This window comes from Rutidosis leptorrhynchoides, chromosome 5 (assembly GCF_046630445.1).
Source record: "Rutidosis leptorrhynchoides isolate AG116_Rl617_1_P2 chromosome 5, CSIRO_AGI_Rlap_v1, whole genome shotgun sequence".
NCBI classification, from domain to species: Eukaryota; Viridiplantae; Streptophyta; class Magnoliopsida; order Asterales; family Asteraceae; genus Rutidosis; species Rutidosis leptorrhynchoides.
The window spans coordinates 13,522,426-13,532,986 of NC_092337.1; positions in this window are offsets into that span (position 1 = coordinate 13,522,426).

Genomic DNA, 10,561 nt, shown 5'->3' on the forward strand with positions numbered 1-10,561 from the left:
AATAAGAGTATTTTGACAGAAAAATTCATGAAAAGTCTATTTATTTCACACACTAAAATAAGTAGTTTTACGCGAGATTTAATATCTGGGAAAGTAAAATTAAAACTGTAAAAAAATATTCTCATTAAAAGCAATGAATCAATTCGAGTAACCAATTAATTATTATAGAAATAATACATGAAAAAATTCGTGAAACCATTCTGACGTCCATTTAAATATTAGTATTGAGCCAATAATACTCGTTCTTACTAGGTTTCACATATCATTTTACAAAAAACACATTCACATTTAAACTGCTTCCACCAAATAATTTCATCTTGACCGGTTCATTGAGAAAATTTAGAAAAAATAAGAGTATTTTGACAGAAAAATTCATGGAAAGTCTATTTATTTCACACACTAAAATGAGTAGTTTTACGCGAGATTTAATATCTGGGAAAGTAAAATTAAAACTATAAAAAAATATTCTTGTTGAAAAGATTGAATCAATTCGAGAAACCAATAAAATAATTATAGAAATAATACATGAAATATTTCGTGAAACCATTCTGAAGTCCATTTAAATATTAGCATTGAGCCAATTTTACTCGTTCTTACTAGATTTCACATATCATTTTATACAAAAACACATTCACTGTCAAACCGCTTCAACCGAACAATTTCATTTTAGACCGATTTATTAAGAAAAATTAGAAAAAATAAGAGTATTTTGACAGAAAAATTCATGAAAAGTCTATTTATTTCACACATAAAATGAGTACTTTTACGCGAGATTTAATATCTGGAAAAGTAAAATTAAAACTGTAAAAAAATATTCTTGTTGAAAGCATTAAATCAATTCTAGAAACCAATGAAATAATTAAAGAAATAATACATGAAATAGTTCGTGAAACCATTCTGAAGTCCATTTAAATATTAGTATTGAACCAATTTTACTCGTTCTTACTAGGTTTCACATACCATTTTATACAAAAACACATTTACTGTCAAACCGCTTCAACCGAACAATTTCATCTAGACCGGTTCATTCAGAAAATTTAAAAAAAATAAGAGTATTTTGACAGAAAAATTCATGAAAAGTCTATTTATTTCACACACTAAAATGAGTAGTTTTACGCGTGATTTAATATCTGGGAAAGTAAAATTAAAACTGTAAAAAAATATTATTGTTGAAAGTATTGAATCAATTCGAGAAACCAATGAAATAATTAGAGAAATTATACATGAAATAGTTAGTGAAACCATTTTGACGTCCATTTAAATATTAGTATTGAGCCAATTTTACTCGTTCTTACTTGGTTTCACATACCATTTTATACAAAAACACATTCACTGTCAAACCGCTTCAACCGAACAATTTCATCTAGACCGGTTCATTCAGAAAATTTAGAAAAAATACGAGTATTTTGACAGAAAAATTCATGAAAAGTCTATTTATTTCACACACTAAAATGAGTACTTTTACGCGAGATTTAATATCTAGGAAAGTAAAATTAAAAATGTAAAAAAATATCCTTGTTGAAAGCATTGAATCAATTTTATACAAAAACACATTCACAGTCAAACCGCTTCAACCAAACAATTTCATCTAGACTGGTTCATTCAGAAAATTTAGAAAAAATAAGAGTATTTTGACAGAAAAATTCATGAAAAGTCTATTTATTTCACACACTAAAATGAGTAGTTTTACGCGAGATTTAATATCTGGGAAAGTAAAATTAAAACTGTAAAAAAATGTTCTCGTTAAAAGAATTGAATGAATTCGAGAAACCAATTAATTATTATAGAAATAATACAGGAAATAATTAGTGGTACCATTCTGACGTCCATTTAAATATTAGTATTGAGCAAAAATTACTCGTTCTTAATAGTTTTCACATACAATTTTATACAAAAACACATTCATATTTAAACCGCTTCAACCAAACAATTTCATCTTGACCGGTTCATTGAGAAAATTTAGAAAAAATAAGAGTATTTTGACAGAAAAATTCATGAAAAGTCTATTTATTTCACACACTAAAATGAGTAGTTTTACGCGAGATTTAATATCTGGGAAAGTAAAATTAAAACTGTAAAAAATTATTCTTGTTGAAAAGATTGAATCAATTCGAGAAACCAATGAAATAATTATAGAAATAATACATGAAATATTTCGTGAAACCATTCTGACGTCCATTTAAATATTAGCATTGAGCTAATTTTACTCGTTTTTACTAGATTTCACATACCATTTTATACAAAAACACATTCACTGTCAAACCGCTTCAACCGGACAATTTCATTTTAGACCAATTTATTAAGAAAATTTAGAAAAAATAAGAGTATTTTGACAGAAGAATTCATGAAAAGTCTATTTATTTCACACATAAAATGAGTAGTTTTACGAAAGATTTAATATCTGGGAAAATAAATTAAAACTGTAAATAAATATTTTTGTTGAAAGCATTAAATCAATTCGAGAAACCAGTGAAATAATTAAAGAAATAATACATGAAATTGTTCGTGAAACCATTCTGACGTCAATTTAAATATTAGTATTAAGCCAATTTTACTCTTTCTTACTAGGTTTCACATACCATTTTATACAAAAACACATTCACTATCAAACCGCTTCAACTGGACAATTTCATCTAGACCGGTTCATTCAGAAAATTTAGAAAAAATAAGAGTATTTTGACAGAAAAATTCATGAAAAGTCTATTTATTTCACACACTAAAATGAGTACTTTTATGCGAGATTTAATATCTGGGAAAGTAAAATTAAAACTGTAAAAAAAAATATTCTTGTTGAAAGCATTGAATCAATTCGAGAAACTAATGAAATAATTATAGAAATAATACATGAAATAGTTCGTAAAACCATTCTGATGTCCATTTAAATATTAGTATTGTGCCAATTTTACTCATTCTTACTTGGTTTCACATACCATTTTATACAAAAACACATTACTGTCAAACCGCTTCAACCGAACAATTTCATCTAGACCGGTTCATTCAGGAAATTTAGAACAAATAAGAGTATTTTGACAGAAAAATTCATGAAGAGTCTATTTATTTCACACACTAAAATGAGTAGTTTTACGCGAGCTTTAATATCTGGGAAAGTAAAATTAAAACTGTAAAAAAATATTATCGTTAAAAGCATTGAATCAATTCGAGAAACTAATTAATTATTATAGAAATAATAAATAAAATAATTCGTGAAACCATTCTGACGTCCATTTAAATATTAGTATTGAGCCAATATTACTCGTTCTTACTAGGTTTCACATACAATTTTATACAAAAACACATTCACATTTAAACCGCTTCAACCAAACAATTTCATCTTGACCGGTTCATTGAGAAAATTTAGAAAAAATAAGAGTATTTTGACAGAAAAATTCATGAAAAGTCTATTTATTTCACACACTAAAATGAGTACTTTTATGCGAGATTTAATATCTGGGAAAGTAAAATTAAAACTGTAAAAAAATATTCTTGTTGAAAACTTTGAATCAATTCGAGAAACCAATGAAATAATTAAAGAAATAATACATGAAATAGTTCGTGAAACCATTCTGACGTCCATTTAAATATTAGTATTGAGCCAATTTTACTCGTTCTTACTTGGTTTCACATACCATTTTATACAAAAACACATTTACTGTCAAACTGCTTCAACCGAACAATTTCATCTAGATCGGTTCATTCAGAAAATTTAGAACACATAAGAGTATTTTGACAGAAAAATTCATGAAAAGTCTATTTATTTCACACACTAAAATGAGTAGTTTAACGCGAGATTTAATATCTAGGAAAGTAAAATTAAAACTGTAAAAAATATTTTCATTAAAAGCATTGAATCAAATCGAGAAACCAATTAATTATTATAGAAATAATAAATAAAATAATTCGTGAAACCATTCTGACGTCCATTTAAATTTTAGTATTGAGCCAATATTACTCGTTCTTACTAGGTTTCACATACCATTTTATACAAAAACACATTCACATTTAAACCGCTTCAACCAAACAATTTCATCTTGACCGATTCATTGAGAAAATTTAGAAAAAATAAGAGTATTTTGACAGAAAAATTCATGAAAAGTCTATTTATTTCACACACTAAAATGAGTACTTTTATGCGAGATTTAATATCTGGGAAAGTAAAATTAAAACTGTAAAAAAATATTCTTGTTGAAAACTTTGAATCAGTTCGAGAAACCAATGAAATAATTAAAGAAATAATACATGAAATAGTTCGTGAAACCATTCTGACGTCCATTTAAATATTAGTATTGAGCCAATTTTACTCGTTCTTAATTGGTTTCACATACCATTTTATACAAAATCACATTTACTGTCAAACTGCTTCAACCGAACAATTTCATCTAGATCGGTTCATTCAGAAAATTTAGAACAAATAAGAGTATTTTGACAGAAAAATTCATGAAAAGTCTATTTATTTCACACACTAAAATGAGTAGTTTAACGCGAGATTTAATATCTGGGAAAGTAAAATTAAAACTGTAAAAAAATATTCTCGTTAAAAGCATTGAATCAAATCGAGAAACCAATTAATTATTATAGAAATAATAAATAAAATAATTCGTGAAACTATTCTGACGTCCATTTAAATATTAGTATTGAGCCAATATTACTCGTTCTTACTAGGTTTCACATACCATTTTATACAAAAATACATTCACAGTCAAACCGCTTCAACCAATCAATTTCATCTCGACCGGTTCATTCAGAAAATTTAGAAAAAATAAGAGTATTTTGACAGAAAAATTCATGAAAAGTCTATTTATTTCACACACTAAAATGAGTACTTTTACGCGAGATTTAATATCTAGGAAAGTAAAATTAAAACTGTAAAAAACTATTCTTGTTGAAAGCATTGATTCAATTCAAGAAACCAATAAAATAATTAAAGAAATAATACATGAAATAGTTCGTGAAACCATTCTGAAGTCCATTTAAATATTAGTATTGAACCAATTTTACTCGTTCTTACTAGGTTTCACATACCATTTTATACAAAAACACATTTACTGTCAAACTGCTTCAACCGAACAATTTCATCTAGACCGGTTCATTCAGAAAATTTAGAACAAATAAGCGTATTTTGACAGAAAAATTCATGAAAAGTCTATTTATTTCACACACTAAAATGAGTAGTTTTACGCGAGATTTAATATCTGGGAAAGTAAAATTAAAACTTTAAAAAAATATTCTTGTTGAAAGCATTGAATCAATTCGAGAAACCAATGAAATAATTAAAGAAATAATACATGAAATAGTTCGTGAAACCATTCCGAAGTCCATTTAAATATTAGTATTGAACCAATTTTACTCGTTCTTACTAGGTTTCACATACCATTTTCTACAAAAACACATTTACTGTGAAACCGCTTCAACCGAACAATTTCATCTAGACCGGTTCATTCAGAAAATTTAGAACAAATAAGAGTATTTTGACAGAAAAATTCATGAAAAGTCTATTTATTTCACACACTAAAATGAGTAGTTTTACGCGAGATTTAATATCTGGGAAAGTAAAATTAAAACTGTAAAAAAATATTCTCATTAAAAGCATTGAATCAATTCGAGAAACTAATTAATTATTATAGAAATAATAAATAAAATAATTCGTGAAACAATTCTGACGTCCATTTAAATATTAGTATTGAGCCAATATTACTCGTTCTTACTAGGTTTCACATACCATTTTATACAAAAACACATTCACATTTAAACCGCTTCAACCAAACAATTTCATCTTGACCGGTTCATTGAGAAAATTTAGAAAAAATAAGAGTATTTTGACAGAAAAATTCATGAAAAGTCTATTTATTTCACACACTAAAATGAGTACTTTTATGCGAGATTTAATATCTGGGAAAGTAAAATTAAAACTGTAAAAAAATATTCTTGTTGAAAGCATTGAATCAATTCGAGAAACCAATGAAATAATTAAAGAAATAATACATGAAATAGTTCGTAAAACCATTCTGATGTCCATTTAAATATTAGTATTGTGCCAATTTTACTCATTCTTACTTGGTTTCACATACCATTTTATACAAAAACACATTTACTGTCAAACCGCTTCAACCGAACAATTTCATCTAGACCGGTTCATTTAGAAAATTTAGAACAAATAAGAGTATTTTGACAGAAAAATTCATGAAGAGTCTATTTATTTCACACACTAAAATGAGTAGTTTTACGCGAGATTTAATATCTGGGAAAGTAAAATTAAAACTGTAAAAAAATATTATCGTTAAAAGCATTGAATCAATTCGAGAAACTAATTAATTATTATAGAAATAATAAATAAAATAATTCGTGAAACCATTCTGACGTCCATTTAAATATTAGTATTGAGCCAATATTACTCGTTCTTACTAGGTTTCACATACCATTTTATACAAAAACACATTCACATTTAAACCGCTTCAACCAAACAATTTCATCTTGACCGGTTCATTGAGAAAATTTAGAAAAAATAAGAGTATTTTGACAGAAAAATTCATGAAAAGTCTATTTATTTCACACACTAAAATGAGTACTTTTATGCGAGATTTAATATCTGGGAAAGTAAAATTAAAACTGTAAAATAATATTCTTGTTGAAAACTTTGAATCAATTCGAGAAACCAATGAAATAATTAAAGAAATAATACATGAAATAGTTCGTGAAACCATTCTGACGTCCATTTAAATATTAGTATTGAGCCAATTTTACTCGTTCTTACTTGGTTTCAAATACCATTTTATACAAAAACACATTTACTGTCAAACTGCTTCAACCGAACAATTTCATCTAGATCGGTTCATTCAGAAAATTTAGAACAAATAAGAGTATTTTGACAGAAAAATTCATGAAAAGTCTATTTATTTCACACACTAAAATGAGTAGTTTAACGCGAGATTTAATATATGGGAAAGTAAAATTAAAAATGTAAAAAAATATTCTCATTAAAAGCATTGAATCAAATCGAGAAACCAATTAATTATTATAGAAATAATAAATAAAATAATTCGTGAAACCATTCTGACGTCCATTTAAATATTAGTATTGAGCCAATATTACTCGTTCTTACTAGGTTTCACATACCATTTTATACAAAAACACATTCACATTTAAACCGCTTCAACTAAACAATTTCATCTTGACCGATTCATTGAGAAAATTTAGAAAAAATAAGAGTATTTTGACAGAAAAATTCATGAAAAGTCTATTTATTTCACACACTAAAATGAGTAGTTTTACGCGAGATTTAATATCTGGGAAAGTAAAATTAAAACTGCAAAAAAATATTATCGTTAAAAGCATTGAATCAATTCGAGAAACTAATTAATTATTATAGAAATAATAAATAAAATAATTCGTGAAACCATTCTGACATCCATTTAAATATTAGTATTGAGCCAATATTACTCGTTCTTACTAGGTTTCACATACCATTTTATACAAAAACACATTTACATTTAAACCGCTTCAACCAAACAATTTCATCTTGACCGGTTCATTGAGAAAATTTAGAAAAAATATGAGTATTTTGACAGAAAAATTCATGAAAAGTCTATTTATTTCACACACTAAAATGAGTACTTTTATGCGAGATTTAATATCTAGGAAAGTAAAATTAAAACTGTAAAAAATATTCTTGTTGAAAGCATTGAATCAATTCGAGAAACCAATGAAATAATTAAAGAAATAATACATGAAATAGTTCGTGAAACCATTCTGAAGTCCATTTAAATATTAGTATTGAACCAATTTTACTCGTTTTTACTAGGTTTCACATACTATTTTATACAAAAACACATTTACTGTCAAACTGCTTCAACCGAACAATTTCATCTAGACCAGTTCATTCAGAAAATTTAGAAAAAATAAGAGTATTTTGACAGAAAAATTCATGAAAAGTCTATTTATTTCACATACTAAAATGAGTAGTTTTATGCGAGATTTAATATCTGGGAAAGTAAAATTAAAACTGTAAAAAAATATCCTTGTTGAAAGCATTGAATTAATTCGAGAAACCAATGAAATAATCAAAGAAATAATGCATGAAATAGTTAGTGAAACCATTCTGACGTCCATTTAAATATTAGTATTGAGCCAATTTTGCTCGTTCTTACTTGGTTTCACATACCATTTTATACAAAAACACATTCACTGTCAAATCGCTTCAATCGAACAATTTCATCTAGACCGGTTCATTCAGAAAATTTAGAAAAAATAAGAGTATTTTGACAGAAAAATTCATGAAAAGTCTATTTATTTCACACACTAAATTGAGTACTTTTATGCGAGATTTAATATCTGGGAAAGTAAAATTAAAACTGTAAAAAAATATTCTTGTTGAAAACTTTGAATCAGTTCGAGAAACCAATGAAATAATTAAAGAAATAATACATGAAATAGTTCGTGAAACCATTCTGACGTCCATTTAAATATTAGTATTGAGCCAATTTTACTCGTTCTTACTTGGTTTCACATACCATTTTATACAAAAACACATTTACTGTCAAACTGCTTCAACCGAACAATTTCATCTAGATCGGTTCATTCAGAAAATTTAGAACAAATAAGAGTATTTTGACAGAAAAATTCATGAAAAGTCTATTTATTTCACACACAAAAATGAGTAGTTTAACGCGAGATTTAATATCTGGGAAAGTAAAATTAAAACTGTAAAAAAATATTCTCGTTAAAAGCATTGAATCAAATCGAGAAACCAATTAATTATTATAGAAATAATAAATAAAATAATTCGTGAAACTATTCTGACGTCCATTTAAATATTAGTATTGAGCCAATATTACTCGTTCTTACTAGGTTTCACATACCATTTTATACAAAAACACATTCACATTTAAACCGCTTCAACCAAACAATTTCATCTTGACCGGTTCATTGAGAAAATTTAGAAAAAATAAGAGTATTTTGACAGAAAAATTCATGAAAAGTCTATTTATTTCACACACTAAAATGAGTACTTTTATGCGAGATTTAATATCTGGGAAAGTAAAATTAAAACTGTAAAAAAATATTCTTGTTGAAAGCATTGAATCAATTTGAGAAACCAATGAAATAATTAAAGAAATAATACATGAAATAGTTCGTGAAACCATTCTGATGTCCATTTAAATATTAGTATTGAGCCAATTTTACTCGTTCTTACTTGGTTTCACAAACCATTTTATACAAAAACACATTTACTGTCAAACCGCTTCAACCGAACAATTTCATCTAGACCGGTTCATTCAGAAAATTTAGAATAAATAAGAGTATTTTGACAGAAAAATTCATGAAAAGTCTATTTATTTCACACACTAAAATGAGTAGTTTTACGCGAGATTTAATATCTGGGAAAGTAAAATTAAAACTGTAAAAAAATATTCTTGTTGAAAGCATTGAATCAATTCGAGAAACCAATGAAATAATTAAAGAAATAATACATGAAATAGTTCGTGAAACCATTCTGACGTCCATTTAAATATTAGTATTGAGCCAATTTTACTCGTTCTTACTTGGTTTCACAAACCATTTTATACAAAAACACATTCACTGTCAAACCGCTTCAACCGAACAATTTCATCTAGACCGGTTCATTCAGAAAATTTAGAAAAAATAAGAGTATTTTGACACAAAAATTCATGAAAAGTCTATTTATTTCACACACTAAAATGAGTACTTTTACGCGAGATTTAATATCTAGGAAAGTAAAATTAAAACTGTAAAAAACTATTCTTGTTGAAAGCATTGATTCAATTCAAGAAACCAATGAAATAATTAAAGAAATAATACATGAAATAGTTCGTGAAACCATTCTGAAGTCCATTTAAATATTAGTATTGAACCAATTTTACTCGTTCTTACTAGGTTTCACATACCATTTTATACAAAAACACATTTACTGTCAAACTGCTTCAAACGAACAATTTCATCTAGACCGGTTCATTCAGAAAATTTAGAACAAATAAGCGTATTTTGACAGAAAAATTCATGAAAAGTCTATTTATTTCACACACTAAAATGAGTAGTTTTACGCGAGATTTAATATCTGGGAAAGTAAAATTAAAACTGTAAAAAAATATTCTTGTTGAAAGCATTGAATCAATTCGAGAAACCAATGAAATAATTAAAGAAATAATACATGAAATAGTTCGTGAAACCATTCCGAAGTCCATTTAAATATTAGTATTGAACCAATTTTACTCGTTCTTACTAGGTTTCACATACCATTTTCTACAAAAACACATTTACTGTGAAACCGCTTCAACCGAACAATTTCATCTAGACCGGTTCATTCAGAAAATTTAGAACAAATAAGAGTATTTTGACAGAAAAATTCATGAAAAGTCTATTTATTTCACACACTAAAATGAGTAGTTTTACGCGAGATTTAATATCTGGGAAAGTAAAATTAAAACTGTAAAAAAATATTCTCATTAAAAGCATTGAATCAATTCGAGAAACTAATTAATTATTATAGAAATAATAAATAAAATAATTCGTGAAACAATTCTGACGTCCATTTAAATATTAGTATTGA